The 19,197-nt window shown below is 44.4% G+C and overlaps 1 long non-coding RNA gene across 1 annotated transcript; it reads right to left on the reverse strand.

The window, feature by feature from the left end:
* Nucleotides 1–2,209: 2,209 nt before the first annotated feature.
* On the reverse strand, nt 2,210–19,115 carry LOC125183711 (uncharacterized). Its single transcript, XR_007166166.2, has 3 exons — nt 18,576–19,115; nt 5,285–5,450; nt 2,210–2,623 (listed from the first exon to the last, which is right to left on the reverse strand). It is a non-coding gene; the product is annotated as an uncharacterized lncRNA (long non-coding RNA).
* Between the last annotated feature and the right edge of the window lie 82 nt (nt 19,116–19,197).

Raw genomic sequence — 19,197 nt, forward strand, 5'->3', positions numbered from 1 at the left:
ACTCTAAAGTAGAAGTAAAATACGGATATTCTCTCTCTCACAAACACACATGCTGTAGTGACACATGTAGGCAGCTGTACACTTACACACGAATATGGTGCAATATCAAGCTTGATATTGCAAAGGCAAAGCCAACAGAGCTTTTAAATTCCTGGACCACACTGATGGACCACACACTACCCTGGAGTCCTCCTACAAAACAGGTCTGGGTCTGCACAAAGTATCTTTCATTTCAAAGCTTCCTCAAGCACTCCAGCGTGCCTCCCCTGGGTGAGCACTGGGGGGCCCACAGAAAAGGCTGTTCTAAATTTAGGGGGAGAGACATTTTGAGCCTAAGACTGCCAGAGAGGTTGGCTGAAGCAATGAAGGAAATGTTCGTCGCTGCCTGAGCCCCAGTCACAAAGTCAGATTTCGGACAGAAACGGGGTATTTGGCTGAAGAAGGAAGGGCAGAGCTCCATTTGGAGGTGGAAGAGGTGAGCTGCTACCTCACACAGAGGGACATCGAGAGCAGGCAGCAGTCAGCCAGAAGGAGACACAAGAAACACCTGAAGCTGCCCTCCGAATCTAACCTCTATGCCGTGAATCTCTGCCTGGATCCCGATGTGCTGTGAAGAGCTGGGACAAGCAGCAGCTCCTCACCTCGTTCCTGACTGCTGGCTGTTGTGTGAGACCTCACCAGCCCGGCGTGGCTCCTCCAAGGGCGCTGGTACAGCCCAACCTCCCCTCCGCCATCTCCCTTCCTCCTCTCATTTCCTGGGGTCTCTCTTGGTTTGCTGGGCCTGGTGGCACCTGGCATTTATGCACCACCACAGAGCAACGTGTCCGGCAACTTTTCTGGCAAGAAGAATCACCTTCCCCTCTAACCTAGCAAATTGTCCCTGCTGGGCATCTGGGAAGAGCGGGGCTCACAACTTTCACAACAGCTTTTCCAGAGCAAGCACCGAGCTCCTGCTCCCCCAAAGTCACCGCAGGAACGAGGGGACAGAACTTGAGAAATCGGGGCTCCTGCAAGCAGGAGTGCCACCACCCAAGTCAAGGGCTGGGGAACCGCTCTGCTGCCAGTGCTTTGCCCCAGCGCTTTTGCACGGTGCAGCTCCCTGCTGCCAGCCCCGCATCTGCTCCTCCCGTGTCTGCTTTATGGCTCAGGCTCCCAGCGTGGAAAACATTGGCTCAATCTTATTCAAACTCTTTTTTTTTGCCCTGAGCAAGCCAAGACACACGCTCATTTTTAAAAGTGTGACAACTAAGGCTGTTTAAAGGGCAGAACAGAAGATGGTGCTGCTGAGCCAACATATTTTAGCAAGAAAACTTCCTTGGAGTTGCTGTCTTTTGACAGCTCCTGTTCCAAAATAACCTTTGTTTAAACCGAAGAGTTGTCAAGGAGATAAGTTTGAGCAGCACAAGAGCTACAGAGAAACATCCCACAGCCACTTCCCTCGTGGAGCAGAGATGTGGTGAAATATTGATGGACCAGCCTCCCTAATTGTATCTCCTACTGAGGGGCTAGCTTGAAATCCAGAGCTCTCCTGCTTTGTATACGGCACTGTTGGGATGAAGCAATGGGATCTCTTGCAGAGCTACATGGGCAATTGGTTTGGGATGTATGTGGCTAATGAACAGGCGTCAGCCAGACAGCTTTGTGGGAGCTAATGAAATGTTCAGTACAAAACGCATCACCTCCAGGTATCATCTGTGCCTCACTCCTGGAGCTTAATCCTCTTCTCTGCAGCTGCCTGAGCAGCCCCACTCTCTGTTTACTGAAGTCTTCTCCATGTAAAACAACAGGAGCAGCGGAAAGAACAAAAGAACTTTTGATCATCAAACTGGGCAAAATGATGTCAAGCTCTTAGGCTGTATTTTTTTTTTTTTCTTATTGGGACTTCTGTTATTCAAAATGCAAGCATGCAAAAGAAAGGCAAATAATTTCCACCCACAGTGCTGGCAGCTACATATTTTCTATAGAGAAATTTTAGCTCAGACTGAGAACAGCAATAGGAACCTTCTTAAGCTTCTTTGTTTTCCAGTTCCAGGGTACCCTCATGCCTCCACAGTTCACCTTCCCTCCAACCAGATTTCGGATGATAACATACAAACCCGCCCAGGGTACCAGTGGGAAGGCTGCTTATTAGGCTCGCTGGTTCTGGGAAGTTTGGTGGTTTGATGGAAAGAAACATCCTAAATTCAGATGGAAAATTCAGAGTAAATCCAATTTACTCGGCAGCTGTAAATGAAGTGGCTGTAAAAGAAGAGGCTGTCTCACAGTATTTCATTTTCTAACTCTTGTGGCACCTGTAAACGCAGCTGAGCATCTAACATAAAGCGATGCTGAGCACGGGGATCACATTCCACGTTGTCCCTTCTGGCAGCTCCACGCTTGGCGAAGTCCATGTGGATTGCAGGGCTAGAAATTAGAATTCATGCTGCATCTCAGCATATCACCACGATGACAAATGAGGTCTCTACCGCTAATTCTTCTAGAAAAGGACACCGCACGTACATATGCCTGTGGCAGCACAGATGATGACTGCCATCAACAGTTGGAATTCTTCACTACTTCTGGTCTTAGCAGAATTTTCCAGGCTTGATGGAGCCACTGTATCTTCTTGTTTTCACTTCTCTGGCTACAGAGCAAGAATAATATTTACCTATTTTACAGGCCACGCTAGAAAGATTAATTAGCTAATGCTTGTTGAGTACTCTGAAGACATAAAGCAACAAATGCATTTTAGGGGCTGTGCTCAGTGTGCCTGGAATCAATATATACTTGGCGAAGGAACTAATGAAGGGACCCAGACCATGTGGGGGCACAGAGGGCCTTGGATACCCACGCTAGCTGTCCTGGTCCCAACCCACAGGGCAGAGCACACGTGTTCACACGCACCCCTGTGTGAATGTGCCCACAGCTCCCTACGGCAGGGTGAAACGCTGTGCCTTCAGTCTTCTGCTACACAGTTCATGAGTTCAAAAGCACCAGCAGTTCTCACAGAGAAGGGAAGAAGCCCATCGGCCTGTTCATGCCCAGAAGCTCTTTGGCCATGGATAAGGTCCCTTCAGGCCAAGGCTGAGGGATCCAAGCACAGCTCAATCGGTAAGGCACATTTTCATACTGCTGACTTCCCATGGGCACTGTCTCGAGCACACCATGAGAAGAGCCTTTGCCTGAGAAGAAGCCAGCGAGCGGCAGTGCCCTGGTGCGGCTCTGCAGCTTTGGAAGCTCAGAACAAGTTACCAGACCCAGCCTGAAACAGCTGCTTTTCAGGCATGCCATTCTCCACTGGGGGGGGGTATCGCAGATCAAGGTTTGGTTCTTGACTCGCATTTCCCCCAAGCAGAAATACTGAAGCAAAGGTTATGAAAAATATTTTTGCTCCACTGATTGAGATTCAAGGCAGATTCAAAAGGTTCCCAGGTTAGAACTGTAAGGACTAGGAGCAATGAAGTTCTCAGAACCTTCCTTCAAGAAATGTTTATCTGTGCCTAAATCCTACATCTTCTGGCAATCAAGAGAGTCCAGCAGGCTGAACGGAGAATTATCTGAAACACCAGCTCATCACCTCGGTTCCCCAGTCTGTGTAATTTACTCACTGTGTCTCCGTATCTGCATTAACAGATACTCATAGGCTTTCATTTTTTATTCTTATCCCTGTATTTATGAAATGTATGGGAACAGTACATGGATCAAACACAGAGAAACCAGGCAGAGAGACTGGCCCGTGCACCTGTAACCCAAAACCACTTAGCGGGAGCCTACATTTGCTAAATGAGACCGTCAGGCTTCAATTATTCCTAGAAAAGCTGCAAGGACAGGAAGAGGCAGTGCATGTTCCAAGACCATTACAGCTTGGAGAGGCCACCTCTTCCTAAAGCTGCGGCAGTTCTCGCACCATTTTCTGTGCAGCAGGTCACTGCGAATTACTAATTAACAAAGCAGGTTAGTCAGGTCCATTGCTGGCCTACTGTGTGAGCTGGGCAAAAAAATGAATCTGTCCCCACTGCACTGATTCAAGCTGTAAAATGATATAAATGTAAAATATGTGCACTGAAGAGACTTGAGGCTTAATATAGGTCTTGTTAAATGTTCATAAAGAATACTGAAGCCCTTAGATTAAGAGGTACACCAGAGGAGAATGATAGGGTTATAAAATCCAATTTTACAAATAACTCATATTTATATAGTGCCTTTCAACCTAACAGATCCCAAAGCTTTTTTTCAACATAACACCCTGATATACTGTGTTTGCTTTACCTACCGGTTCAAGGCAAACTCTCCTGAAGTGAAATGTGGCAGCTGTGTAATAGCCCTGAGTAGTAGTAACTTTAATAATAGCAAGGCATTTATATGGTCTTACAAACTTCAAAGAGTTAATTCCCTGCCCCTTCAGGAGGCAGACAAGGTTTATTATTCCCATTTCACAAAGGCAATATAACCAGAGTGGACAAGAGTGGAGAAAATCTGCACTCCCACAGATTTATAAAGTGAAATTCTGTGCATGAGCCTAAAGTGCTTTTAATCCCACATAGAGAAAACATATCAACATGTCTTATTAAAAAAAGTCCTTTACTAAAAATAATGATGTGGAGAGAGCTCTGATCTGGATTCTAACACCTGCCACTTCTGCTGACAAAATTGCCTCCTCAAGCACGTGTTGACATAGAAACATCATGGTCCGCAAATGCTTCTGTGCCATGAAACAAATTGGGCGCTCAAAATATACTGCCAAGAATCAGACAATCTGTTTTAAGAGGACCCAAGAGTTAGTAAAAACCTCTTGAAATACAGCAGGAGAGAAAGCTGCAGCAACACCAATCTCCGAGGCAGACCGGCATTGTTCTCTCAGCTCTAGGGTTCTTTCTAGTCCACCTGCAATGCACTGCAATGATACTTTCAATGAGGATGAAAATTTCTTTTCTCTTACCCCCGAAAGGTCTGCAAAATGTTCCTGAACTTGGAGTCCCTCTTTGTATGTCTGGGAAAAGAAAGATACCAAATTGCCTGAATTTAACCTCTTCTTCACTGAGAACTGGAGCCTGTCCTCAGGTCATATCTCCGTTCACATACTGTTTCTTTACTGCACCACAACGCAGAGGAAAAAAGAAGTTTAAAAAGACTTTTTTATCCCCTATTTTTTCCATCACTGTAGCACTTCCCATTCATCACTGCAGCTCTCTGGATGTAACTCTGCCAGCCAGGACCTGGCCTCTCTTTCCAGAACACCCCCCCGTGCTGTATAGCATCTTTACGATGCAGAACATGGACCAGTGCTCCTGCCTGGCTCACTGACCTCCATCACTCCACAGAAGCTGCTTCCTTTCATCTCTCTGGCTTCGTTTCCCCTGGAGAAGTCTGTGTCCCACTGCAGCCTCCACTGGGAAGGACGTCCAGGGAAGAAAGGACATCTTTAATGCTCTCCTCACCACGCTTCAGGCAGGCCCGCTGTCCTCCAGCACCTAAACGCCAACAAAGCAGTGTCATGCATGGGAAGCGCTCAGTTGGGAAGCTTTACAAAAAGCTGCTGCAGGGCAACATGAGCCCTGGCAAACACGCCGTGGCCTGAGCTCATGGCCTGACCCTCAGTTAGGCCCCCAGACAAGGATGCAGGGCCTAGCGTTGGTGTTCAGACATCAAACAGAGGCCTTTCTGACACTGTCGTGTCCAAAACCAAAAGCAAAATGATTTCCTGGCACTGGGCTCACAGCTAAGAGCTTTCAACCTTCTCCGTTTTGTAATTACTTAACTTTGTGGCATTTCACTACCACACAAGTCAAACACGCCGGCGAGCGTCTAAATCAAGGCCTGGGGGAGAAACCTCCCTGGCACATCGGGTGCGTTACAAAACAACGCAGATGGTGGTGGAGGAGAGCCCGTGACTTTGCTTCCTTGGCAACCTGGATGCCAGGAAACCGAGCGCACGGCTCGCAGGCAGCTCCCTGGCACGTGCAGCCGCTGCTCCAGTCCAGGAGAGGAATTGAGGAATTATCCCAGCTCCGCTGGCTGCCCCGGCGGTGGCACCGGTGCTGCCAGCTCCTTGCTGGTGCCGCTTGCTCCCTGCTTTGTCTGCTCACAGAGGGCCAACCTCTGTGGGCTGTGCTGGAGTTCACTTTGGACCCTGAGCAATCAGTGTATTTGGACCCTGAGTAACGAAGTGTGTCCTCACAGGACTGTGTTACTGCGTCAGTTGATTTCTCAGGATGATGGGTAGATTTACAAGCTTAAGCAAGCTTACAGGTCCATCCTTACAGCTCTCAGGCTTAAGCCCAGACCCAGAGACCCATATATTTGGGCTTAGAGGTATGTTGATGAAGAAAATGTTTATATATCTCTACCTCCTCTCAGTTCTTGCCCGTGGGATTACCATCCATCACAAGTGTAAGAACAATGAGAGGGCTGCCTGCCTGTCCTCCACGATGGCTCTGGGGAATCCCTGAGCCCTCATCGTGGCAGGTGAGTCACTGACCTCCCCACCGAGAAGGGCACGACACAGCCCTCGTTGGCTGGAAGGAAGGGAAAAAGTGAAGACTTGGTCATCCTGGACACAATTTATGGGGTAAGGCAACAGAGCAGACACAGAGTGCTCCCAGTCTTCAAATGGTGTAAGTCAGCAGAGCTACCCTGAATGGTGCTGACTATACCACCTGAAATACAAGCTATCCCACTAAATAAATCCTGCAGCTCTTTCTTTCCTCCCCCGTCCCCCATCATCTCTAACTCCAAAAGAATTCCATTTAATATCTACAGAGCTTTTCCTGAACATAAAAAAAAAATAAATAAAAAATACACCACCAGGTTTGACCCTGACCTTTGCAAATGGAAATATGATGTAGTGAGAATTGAGACCTGAGAGTCAACTAGCATCTTTGGTTTCACTGTTGAAATACAGCAGGTCATTTCACATTTCTATTATGAGCCTCAGATAATGGAGAAGAAAATTAGGTAATTCCATTTTTGGATTAGTTGGGTTTCTTGTCAGCTGGGAGATGGGTTCTGAGGTATGCGGAGAATGACTGGAGGCACGGGATGAACAGCTGAGCATAGATATTGTTTGGGATACTATTTCTGCATGGCCTGCTCCAGAGATATTAAAAGCGATGGTGTCTGTCTCCCCTGACATTTATATCTGTTTTCCATCACTGACTTCAAAGGTATTACTCTGCATTTGACCACATTTGAGTGAGTAGGAAATCGGGACAATTGTTTATGTGTTTCATTGTCTTGAATGTTACCTGAGCTCTTAGATGATCAAAAATGGGTTCTGTATGTAGAGAAAAATATTAAAATGAACCAGGGAACACACAGGAAATAGTAAGAATTGCAGAAAAAGGAGTCTTGACAGAGTTGATTTCTCTGTTTATAGGAAGAATTAGAAACTTTAGTTCAAAGTCTGCAAATTGCCCTATGAAAGCAGATCCTCCTCGTCACAGAGACTGATTGATTTCTCCAGGTGTGTATGAAAAGCAGGGTTTGCAGAATCAAGAGCAATGTTAGTGAGGAAAAGAAAAAACAAAACCAGAAGATCACTGCATGAAATATCAATAGCATAGCTAGGAACAGTTGGATACTAGACGATCTTTAATCTAGAAAAAAAAGACAAAAACAATGTCTGGAAGGTAAAGCCTGATTAAATTTAACAATAAGTTTTTGAAACAAAAAAGCAATATGTGTGATTAATGAAGCAAAGTATTTGATTTCCCATCTCATGAGGTCTTCAACTCAAGTCACACTAGAAGTGATACACATTAGCATGCTCAATCAAGGATTGAAAAGAGCAGATTTGACGCTCTCATGCTTTTTTCTGATCTTAAAAATCTGTGAGCATGTTTGGATTTGGTAAAGCATTTGATACCAGATCATAAAATTTAGCTCTTTGGATGATCTGAATGCAATAGTCCATGGACTGAATCACAGCTGAGTAGCTGCAGACAAAAAAGAATACTAAACAGGGAGTTATTGTGTTATAGAATTATGTTTATTAGGGCATCAGAGAGATCAGGTCTTTGGTCTTCTCTGACATTTTTATTGATGACTTTAAAGAAGGATTGAACAAAAGGATGACAGGCATTCACAGAAGTGACATGAAGTTGAAAGGGATCACAAACACTAGGGAAACCAGAAAGATAATGCAAAGGAATCTGGATAGACTGGGAGCTCACACTGAAAATATCTCAGTGCAATGAATCTCAGAGCCAGGCAGATTGGAAGTCTTGTATCTCTTGATGCCTATAGGCTTTAAAGGCGATGCTCATTAAGATCGTGCCAAGGGGGAAAAAAAAATATAAAAAGGTGCAGCGTATGGGGACACACTCCATCTGAAGCCCTAGAGATATGTGTTACAGCAAGCCACAAAGAAAATAACACAGAAGTCCTTTAGTGCTTTTGGCAGGCAAGGCATTTAATAAACATGTCTACCAAGAAGCTTCTATAATAAAACCCGATGTATCATTTCCATTCACTGAGCTAGTGTCATGTCTGCAAACTGCACAAGGCTTTGTCTCCTCGATGCATTAATTTCCATCCAAATGCCCAGGCAGAGCTTCTATTAGCAACCTCTGTTGACATGAGTAGATTATTCAGGGAAGCATAACTAAATCTCTCTTATTTCTCTGAAATCTACACTCGCTCCTCTGCTGGCAGATGAAAATTCACAGGAGAAAACATCTACTGTCTTTCTTTTAAGTGTTTGGGGCTGGATTTAAACCTACAACCTCTGTTTAAGGAAGGATTCTAGAGGTCAGCATCTCTCCCAGATAGGGTTTAGGAACCAGGATCTGCTGTGGCCTGCAGGTAGCCCGCAGTTCCCTTAACCCCCTGGACCCAGCACCTCCTGGCTGGAGGAGACTGGGACTAGGAGCAGGTGACTTTTAGGGACACTGTCATCTGCACACGGTCATTTATCTGTAAGCCTTAGAGAAATGGGACAAATACAGCCAGTCTAGAGCAACTCTTCTGTATGTGCTTCCCTGCCAGGCTGTGGTACCTGTCCCTTTGAGGGTACACGCCAGCAACAAGAGAAGGATATTCCAGAGAAACAGAGGGACAGAGCATTGCAGCTGGGGAACCAGGACAAAAAGCTCAGTGCCAGATTGCTGTAGGTAGCCCCAGAACACCCAGTGCTAAAGGATTTGTACTACATGGGAATAGAGGAATGATATTTTCTGTAGGTCCCCCTGCACCCTGTCTGGCATTAGCTAATGCCCTCTAGCCTGTTTGTCTGAGAAGCAGGGAGCAACTGCCTGCATGATTTCATTTCTCTGTGACCTAGAAGTACTTTCCAATTTACCACTCACATCGCTCAGCTGAAGCGATATATACAGATCTGCATGCAGAACATACTGTGGTGCTGAGCCTTACTCCGCTAGCCTACACTGCTTCCTAGCACGGCTTTATCGCTCTGTAAAATAAAGGTCATTACGGTGTTATTCAGGTAGCGACAGCTTTGAAGAAACACTTTCAAATACACTACACAAGTAGACATTATTACCCCCTGCCCAGGGATTTGGAGAAGGTTTCCTCCAATAAAAGGCTTTGCATTCTGCTTGCAGGAAGCACTACATGTAAGGCGGAAATTTTTCCAAGCTGAATTCAGATGAGCTGATTTTTTTCATCAGACCGTCTTCTAGAGAATGGCCATGCCCCTCCCTGGGCTGTGTGAGGGGTTAATGCTCTAATAACCAGTCTGGATTCACAGAGTAGAGCTATGTGCAAAGCTTAAGACTGAGATTTTACGGGGCTTGATTTAGGTGAAGTCTAACGTTCACTGGCAGATGACATCCGGCTCAGGACACGTGCCTGTGGAAGTCTTGGTGCTCAGCATTTAGAGGCACAGCAGATTTGGCATGGCACAGGAGCTGGAGCAGAGGCTAGATCAGTCAGCCCTCAGAGCTGCGACCGTGGAGAACCAGCCTCCCTAGAGAGGACTGTGGGTTACGCCTGGCTCCAAGCAGTGCTATTAGACTCCTACTTCATAAACACTATACTCCTTCTTGGGTGTTTGGACTGGGGGAAGAAAAGGGAGAGACACAGACCAGGCTCACAGTGCAGACATCTTTCATCTCCACCGCAATAAACCCATTAGTATCACACAGGTGAGGAAGAGTTTGTGGCACGATGCTGATAGCAGCCCTGACAGCAGATGTTCGATGCCAGGCAAATTCTTTAGAAGCAACCTCATTTGAAGTGCTTACTTCCAAAAATCCTCAGCTGTATTCGGGCTGATGCTGAAAATATTTTAAATGGTGTTTCAGGCAGCAAAAACAAGGGAAGAAACTACAGCTCACAAAGGCTAACTTAAGTGACAATTTGTGTGGCGAAAAGCTACATTTATTTACTTGATTTAAATGTGCTCTGTAATGGAAACATATATTTTACACCTACTCTTTGTGTGTAATGGAGGCTTAAAAATTAGTTGGAAAAATGTGTTTGTGATTTGAGAACTATCAAGGCATTTTGCCTTTCTTCTTTGGTCTTCACTTTTTCAGAGAGAAAAGTAGGTATGAGTTTTTTTCTTTTTTAAGTGATGAGATACATGAATCTTACAAACATCTAGATTCTCACCCCAGGTATCTTTCCAATATTTGAAATAAAGAGATAAGAAGCAACAGTGAGTTTCTAGCAATTTAAGAATTAATCCTTCCTTTCCTGATCACTTATCTTTTGATCTACCAAGGTCATAATCCTGCTATGTCTCCACTCATCCTTAGAGACCCTCCAGCCAAACACAGATAAGATTTCCAATTTCTAAAGTGAAAACAGAGAAATCCCTTCCTGTAAATTACAGCAAAACCAACCAAACAAAAACTGCACTAACAAACCACAGCGCTGAGGCCTTTTTGGAAAAAAAAAAAAAAGAACTGAAGCAAGAGCTCTTTCATTTTCTTCTGTCAGTACACCTTTCAGGACGTCCCCCTTCTGGTATGTGTCTTGCCATAAAATATTAGGTCTGGTTCACACTGGGGATTTTGCAGTCCAGCTCCAGATGTTAATAGATGTTTCCCTACCTTCCCCAGGGAGTGTATGCCACTTGCACATCTATAGGATGCTGTCCACCGATTCCTGAGTCTGTAACTAGATGTCAGAGGGTTTAATCTAACAGTTTCCAGACCCCAGCCAGGGAAGCTGCTCCACCCAGAGTTATTCTAGGCAGCACAAGACTGCTGTCACTCCAGGGGAACACAAGCACGGCAGGGAAAGGCCGGTGCTTTACAATCATAAGCATGGCTCTGCTAAACCAGAATTAAAGCCTGCTGTTGTTTAAAGGGAATGTTTCAGTATAGCCAGGAAGCAGTTTGTCTCATCCCATACCTGCTTAATTGGGTGTTAGGATTCCTTGCCATTCCTGCAAGCAGATGTTTTGGCAAGATGTTTGTATCAACAACTAGCTCTTCCCTAGCGCTTTTACAGAAGAGCACCCAGGATCTGTGGGGTCACTCCATTTCACAAACGGGTGAGGTGGTGAAGTGTGTAACGTGTCCAAAGGTGCTTGTCAGGGTGAGATGCTCCACCATGGGACAGGCAAGTCACAGAGCAATTCCAGGATCATCAAGCTTTCTGGAGATCAACTACACGCTCCAGGAGGATGTCTATGGGACAAATGGTGTGCAGATGTCCCTGAGCTGCTTTCACAGTGGTAATGATGAAGATGTTGTTAGTGCAGCATCCTATGTAGGCTCAGATGGATTCTCTGCTTCCTATAGCTGTGTAGGACTTAAGATGTATATATGTAAGTAGGTACTGAAGAGTGAGAAACACTATTACAGCATACATATAGAAATCCCTCGTAGAAATACCACTTTGACCTGATCTGTCTTATCTTCTGCAATGAAAAAGTAAATGCCATGTCCAAGGGTGACACCAGTTCAGCTGGACCAAGAGATGGTACAGATAGGGTTGTTTTTTTCTGTGTTTCCTGTCCAGGTCACTTGTAATTCTGTATGGCGCCCTGCTACTTGGCAGTCACTATAACAACATCAATAAACCTCCAAGGCCATCTGAGGCTGCAAGATTAACAGCTACCACCCCAATGAGTTTATTTTATGTGGCTAAGATGAAGAAAAACACTAACGACACGATCTGCAAATTATCTACAAAATGACTTGAATAATTTGCCAGTTTCCTTCAGACTGCACTTTAGCAGGCCAGCCAGGACTTACTGCATGAATAGCCAGCAAAGCAGTGGGAGGCAAAGTCATAATCGGCTTTTGTGTTCTTTGATTATTGTTATCCAAACTAAACAAAGATTTGTGGTTTACTGGTGTCCTTCCTTTCCCTGTTTTTTTCAGATTAACTGCGACACTCTGATATTGCGTATATTACCGATGTTGTAGGAACTTGTTCAGGAGATAATCTCTGTACCCCAGCTTAATGATTGCACCAACCTTTATTTAAAAGAAATCTGCTGCTTATCCTAGACTGAAATTGCAAGCCTTTTGCAGCAGTAACATTGGCTTTTAAGTGTCTGTAAAAAGCCGTAAATGTTTTACAGGGCTATAGAAATAACAGTAATATGATGTGCTAACTAGGAATGTGCAAAGGAATCAGACTTGCCCAAGCATATCTGAAGACACTGCTCGCTCTAGATCACCGGTCTTTAATTAGCAGTAGGACTTCACAGTAGCCCTCAGATCGCCATTGATAGATGAGGCACTGCAGTTTTCCTCCTCTGCTGGCTGAGGTTATCTATCAATAGTCACCGGAAAAAGGATTTAACCTTTACAATTACCATGTGCTCTCTTTTCTGACGTACAAGCTGAAAGACTCTCTGATCATACTTGACCTGGTCACTCCTTGAATTTATACCTCCGCTAGTAGCCTGGGTTTTTAGTTTTGAGGGATGAGAAAAGGTGTGCTCATACAGCACTGATCCTTTACAAATTACACTATTTCCTTCCTTACTGGAACTCTGGTCTTTGTTCAGAATGCATATTACTTCTGCAGAAAATCTTGGGGAAGGTAGTTTGCCTCATTTTGTATACATTTCATTTCTTGCACAGAAACATGTATTCATTCCCGCAAATCCAACTCGCCTAAATCCAACGATTTAGCCAGATTCAACTTCTTTGCTTATTTCTTCTCTGCACAATTTCTTGCAATTTCTCCCCTATTCTGCATACTAAAAATACATCTGGGTGCTGCCTGGAGGCCATCCGAAAGCACAAAGAAAAGGGCAGCCTGAGTTTCATATGCACTGCTAAGCAATGCATAAAGAGCGTTCCCCACAAACGGGGATGTTCTTGTAATAGGAATCCATAAATATAGAAATCTGTCATTCCCAGAAGCAGTTGTATATAGAAACACTCTTAGTAGCTCTATTTAGCCAGCACCAGCCTCTTCTACCAAAAGCGCAATTGCTAGCGAGAGCTCAAATTTCTAATGATACTGAACAGGTGTAAACTGGAAGAAAGCTCAGCGGGGGGAAAAGCTAAACCAGCTCCCACCCCTGCAATCAGCAAAGCCTTCTCCTCGAGGTTCATGTTTGTAACAGGATGGAAAAGCAAGCTCTCATCAGAAAGGAAACCAAATGCTTTCTGCATTTTTCACTGTCTGAATTTCCTCTCTACTTCTCCAAGTCTTGCTCTTCTACCAAAGCTCTCGGGAGCGCAGGCCTTCGCATTAACCACTGCTAAGGGGGAGATGAAAGAAAGATAAAGTTTTCTTGTTATCCAGGTGGGACCCTCTGTCCTATTTACATGGAAAACGTGACGTACTAGGCAAAATCTAAAACCCACAAATTAGTTCGAACCTTGGAAAGATGCCTGTTCCACTAGAATGCGTATTGCAGGAGGGCTGGTAAACTCCCCTTGCTCATATTTATTACTGCTCTGTTCAGAACAAACCACATGATGTCATTGAAGAACAGAGTTGTGAAATCCCACATTCCAGACCAGAAACCAGGAATGATTCCCAAATTAGGCAAATGACAAGAAAAAATATCAGTAAAGCATCCATGAGGCCAAAAAAAAAAGACTAAACCATAAAAAAACCCTGAAGCCACATGAAACAAATGACGTTTTCCAAAGCTGTCATGTTAATGACTCTTCACTACAAATACATTTACTCAAAAAGTCTTCATTATCTTGAGAACATGGAGCTAGAATTGCAAAGTTAATTTACTATTCATGAGCAATATTTATAGATTATTTATAAGACAACAATCCACAAATATTTCCTTTCGATACTGTCATTTGAAAGGGATTTTGGATGTCTTGCTTCCTACTTCCTACTGGCATTTTTAGGGATAGGCCTGTAAAAAAAGCTTCCAAGCTTCCTCTGCTCTAGCATCCTATTTAGTTGTTTCAATGATAGTCTGAAGAGCAAGTATAATGTTATTCTGAAAGTCGAGTCTTTTGAATGGCTGCAGTTATTGCAAAGTTAAAAAAAAAAAGAAAAAAGAAAAAAAAAGCAAGATCCTACTATATTACCTTTGTTGAAATGAGGGTCCTTTGCCCCCTGTGTCACGGTTTTGTGATTCATTTCCAAGATACTGTTTCTTCACACTGGTTTAGTATTATCACTTTTGGGGTAAATTTTCCCTCTTCTGGCTCCAAAGAAAAATAAATCGCCTGAAAAGTTAAGGCAGCAAGGACAGCTGGATCGGTTTATGTTGTCTAAAGTTAGCTGAGATGCTGGGAAGTCCTCAGGAGATACACTTCCTCCTGGGGCTTTCTGCCTCGTTCTCAAGCAAGTCAAGCTATTTTCCACCGGTTTGGCCTTTTAACATCTGAAGGGGAAGAGACTACACGAGATACCTTGTATAGCTCATAAAGAAATGGTGATATTATTTTCCTAAGAATCAGTCGCTTGAGATTTCTGTTGAACAGCTGGGAACAAATCCCAATCTGTCCTAATTAAAGAACAAAATGAAATTAAATTGTAATTGAACAGTACCTCAGCATCACGTACAATGTGGCGGAATAGAATGTCCCATCGCATTGCAGGAAGGAGATTCAAGGGAAGAAATGTAGGGCCTCCAGGCTCCAAGTACAATGCTTAAAGGCAGCCATGGAAGAAGGCCGTCCTTTGCCTCCTTTTGCTAAATGGAGGTGCAGAATTACTGGGTACTTCACACCTACCCATGCTGTGTTATCTCTGTGCAGGGGACATTCTCTACAGTTTATTTGGAGAGCCACATGACACATGCTGCAGAGCACTATCCAGAAGCTCTGCTCCATCTGAGCACCTCCTCACAGCAAGTCACAGACACTTCCAGGCACCTGCTGAGCCCCTCAAGGCAATTCAGGTGAGCCTTGTATCAAACACTTAGTCAAGAGAAAGATTTCTGTCTCATTCAGAGAGCTTCTGACATGGCTCCAGGCACCACTGAAGTATGATCTCAGCACCAGCTTCATGAAACTCTAAGTTTGGTCACATCTGTGTTTCTCTGACACTCCTCCACTCCTTCCAGGGGAAGAGACATGTGGGATTCATGCAGGAGGTACAGAAAGGTAACTATTATGGGGCTCCCACTTGGTAGGTCCCATTTCTAAACACAGTCATGCCTCTACCCCCACATACATCTAGACATTGCTGATCAGAATGTAGCTGGATGCAAGGAGTGCAATAAAAAGTATTCAAATCATTAATCACCGTCACAGAGCATATTGTTAAACCCAATTATGTTCAGAACCAAATTACTAAGGGCAGAAGCGGGCAGAAAGAAGATCCTTAGAAGGCAGATGACAAAGATACAAATGGAAGTAATTGCACTTTGTACATGGATAACACCTTTCTTTGCTTCCTCCTGCTGTGCTGCTTCTCTTCTGAGCACCAAAAAAAAAAAAAAAAGAAAAGAAAATCCAACAGCATAAACCTACTTCTTAGTGGGATCAGAAACAAGCCTGAAGAATCCTGAGCTTTATCGTTTCTAGACTGTTTGGAATATCTTTGACACCACACATACTGATACAATTGCACCTTGTCAAATAGAGGAACTCTGTAGTGACAATAAATATTAATTCTCTGTGCTGGCTTTCAGCCTAAATCTTAGTAGATTGAAATGTCTGCCACAGGAACATCAAAAAAAGCCAAAGTAGCAATAAAAGTCAAACAAGAGCGCCAGATCTAGCAACCACCACTGCCTGGTTTATGCTAGTCAAGTAACAGATATTTCAGGCTGAGCATTTTAGAGGAAATTAGCCCGATGCACTCATACAATACAGCAAATCCTGTTGCAAATTTACAGAATATTTCAGGAGTAAGTCTGGTTCTATTAGAAAATGGATCTAAAACAAACTGACTTGGGTTACAAAGCTCGCAGAGCTCCTTTGCCAGTCCTGCACCAGAGCAGCAATGCTAAGAGAAGATAAAAGATGATCGCAGGAAAAATGTAGGTCCACAAATGCCCATTTTTTACACTCAAAAAGGATTTTGCACCGCCCACCCATCCTGCCTCACCTCACCACAAAGCTGGCAGCAGTCACCTCTGCGCAAGCTTAGTAGGAATCCTTGAGGTTCATCTCTCCTTGCTCAAGAAACACAAAAGGAAAGGACCTAAGGATCAACACAGTTCATCATCTGTTTTTTACAGTTGGGCACTTAAGGCAGAACCCTGAGTGTGAATTCACACGCTGCGATTATGGATATTAATTTGTAAGGATAAAGAGTGTTTTTTACTAGATAGGTACCTGGTACGTGGCAATGCAAAGCTCTGATTTCACATACCCAAGGAATAGCATGGTAGATGCATATTTGAAGCTCTGTGACCAGCTAGGGGAGATTCTCACTTTGGAAGCCCCTACACCTTTTTCTTTATCCTATGGCAAAGCACCGAGATGTAAGAGGAATGGCAGTGCAAGACGAAGTGAAATCTGATAGAGGCAAGGCAGCAGCTGGCAAACATCTCAGAACAGGCAGGGCCAACATCAGGGTCAGCGTTTACAAATAATAAATCATGTGAGCAGCATTCACACCAATGTTTGGGAAAGAGTCTGCATCACCAGTTTGACCTCCTGCCCAGCTGGACTTTTTTTTTTTTTTTTTAACTGAACAGAAATAAACTGGGGCCCCATGTTGGAAACTGGGAAACTACACAAAAGTAGGCAATGAAATAAAGCTGGAACAATGACCAATTCAGACAGTGTAATGGCAAAGTCTCCACATTGTACACGTCAAAATTTCCTCATCCCAAAGAATTTCCTGCAAAAAACACAGGATGCCTTTATCATAGAGTGGGTGGCATTTGATACAGGACCCCAATTGGCTGGGAAATTCTATGAACCATGCATCATTTTACTGCTACCTTTCCTGTGGGATATTGCCAGCAGAACCACTTCTTTGTAATCTTTGTCAAAGTTTAGTAACGCATTCATATAGATTATACCCAGCCATGTTAACCCTGAAGTATGGGCAGAATTTAATAGGACAGAAATAATCTTTTTCTTCTCTCCTTTATCTGTTTCACTTCATTTCAGTGGCAACATGCCTTTCTCCCCAGATACAATTATTTTGCAGTGGAGAAACTCGTGTTACTTTAATACAAAACATGGACAGCAAAACTAAGTTATATCTTGCAAGTATGCTAGCATGAGCTCCCCTACTGATTCTTGCTTTCTTGCTTAATGGCACCATTCACATGCTCAGCACACCTGGAATGATTTGCACAACCATGACCATGATTTCCATAAATCTTTACAAAAGGACTACTGTAATTTTAAAGATGTCGAGTATTGCTACATAAATTAACCCAGAACCAAAGTCTAGGTGATTAGCGTATTTTTGTTGCTGAAAGAAAAAAAAATAAAAATGTAAATCTGTTCTAGTAATTCTTCTAGTTAAACAGATATAAAATGCTGAATCAGCAGCACAAGGAGGTTCATTCCATGAGAATGCCCATTTAAATGGATCGCAGCTTGAACTCTGTGATCACTTCATTTTATATTTGGACAGATGTTGTATGTTGTAATTAAAAACAGTTGTTATTGGCAAGGAAATAGTATTGGAATAAGGAGCAGATGAGTTCTTAAGGAACCCATTGGGCCACATTCAGCCCTGGTGTTACCCCACTGATTTAATAGGCGTTCAAAAATAAAATGAATCCAATCTGTTTCTTAGATGGATATCTCTAGGGGAAAAGAGAGTGAAACAAGATAATTGAACCCCTAAACACTGGCAGCACGTATAGAAAACGTGCGGGTTTTCAAGCAAAATGTTTTTCAAGTTTACTCTAGATTTTGTGAAGGCTTCCCAGCTGCTGTGAATTACCACACATTTGAGAGAGTAAGAGCAGTTGCAAGGACAAGTCCCACTTGCGAACTTCCTGGGCAGCAGCCCCACACACCAAGGGGATTGTCGCAGGCTTGATTCTCGGGGAGCAGCCATGCGTGGACTCTCAAAACACCATTGTACACCAAGGGATAGGCATTTAACATCACATCTCCTCTGCTGGCTTAAGTCAACAACTACAGTGACTGCTGAAGAAACATGAACACTGTGACCTCCTTGCTGGACAAGTAACAAGACCCAAGTCTGTATTTATAAAGCAGTCAGCACAGATTAGCACACCCTTTAACCAGATAGATCGTTACTGGCTAGCAAGCACACCTGGTACCCTTTAAAGAACTGGGCGCAGGAGCAGTTTGACTTACACAAAGCAGGCCAGGCTGGGAGCGATGTCCATCAGTCAGTGTAACACTCCTCACAAAACTCAGCCCTTCTGCTTAGCTCCCAGCTGGCAGTCATTGCTTTTATCCTTCCCGTTCCTGCCTCGTCCTCCCCTCCACAGCTGCAGGAGGAAGGCTGTCAGCCTTTCTTCTCAGCGTCTCTCCTTTCCACTTCCTGCTGCTTTTCCCTACATTAAGAGAGAAAACCCTATGTGAGTCCTTGCTTGGGACTTGTTCAGTTTGGAGCATGAAAGAGAGCTGTGAATTTAGGGCAGCTTATGAAAGCGATACTGGGGCAAAAGTGGTGTGTTCACCCACAACTGTGGTGACTGAAAAGCGAGGCAAGTGGGCTACCGAGGGGCTGACCGTTCTGCCCAGAGCATCACTGGATGCCCATGGGCCCCGCAGCCCAACCCAGCACCACCAAAGGGGTCAGAGCCCCTCCTACAGCCACCCCAAACCCTGGAAGCAGGGGATCCCCACCTACAGCTGCCTCCAGCCGCACACACTTGGGCAGGGGGTGCTTTGGACACCCCCCCCTCCTGCACAGGACCCCCTGCGGTTGGGGTGGGGGGGACACAACGTGTGCGGGCTCCTCGCGTGGGTT

Source organism: Anser cygnoides, chromosome 11 (genome assembly GCF_040182565.1).
Source record: "Anser cygnoides isolate HZ-2024a breed goose chromosome 11, Taihu_goose_T2T_genome, whole genome shotgun sequence".
Lineage (NCBI taxonomy): Eukaryota > Metazoa > Chordata > Aves > Anseriformes > Anatidae > Anser > Anser cygnoides.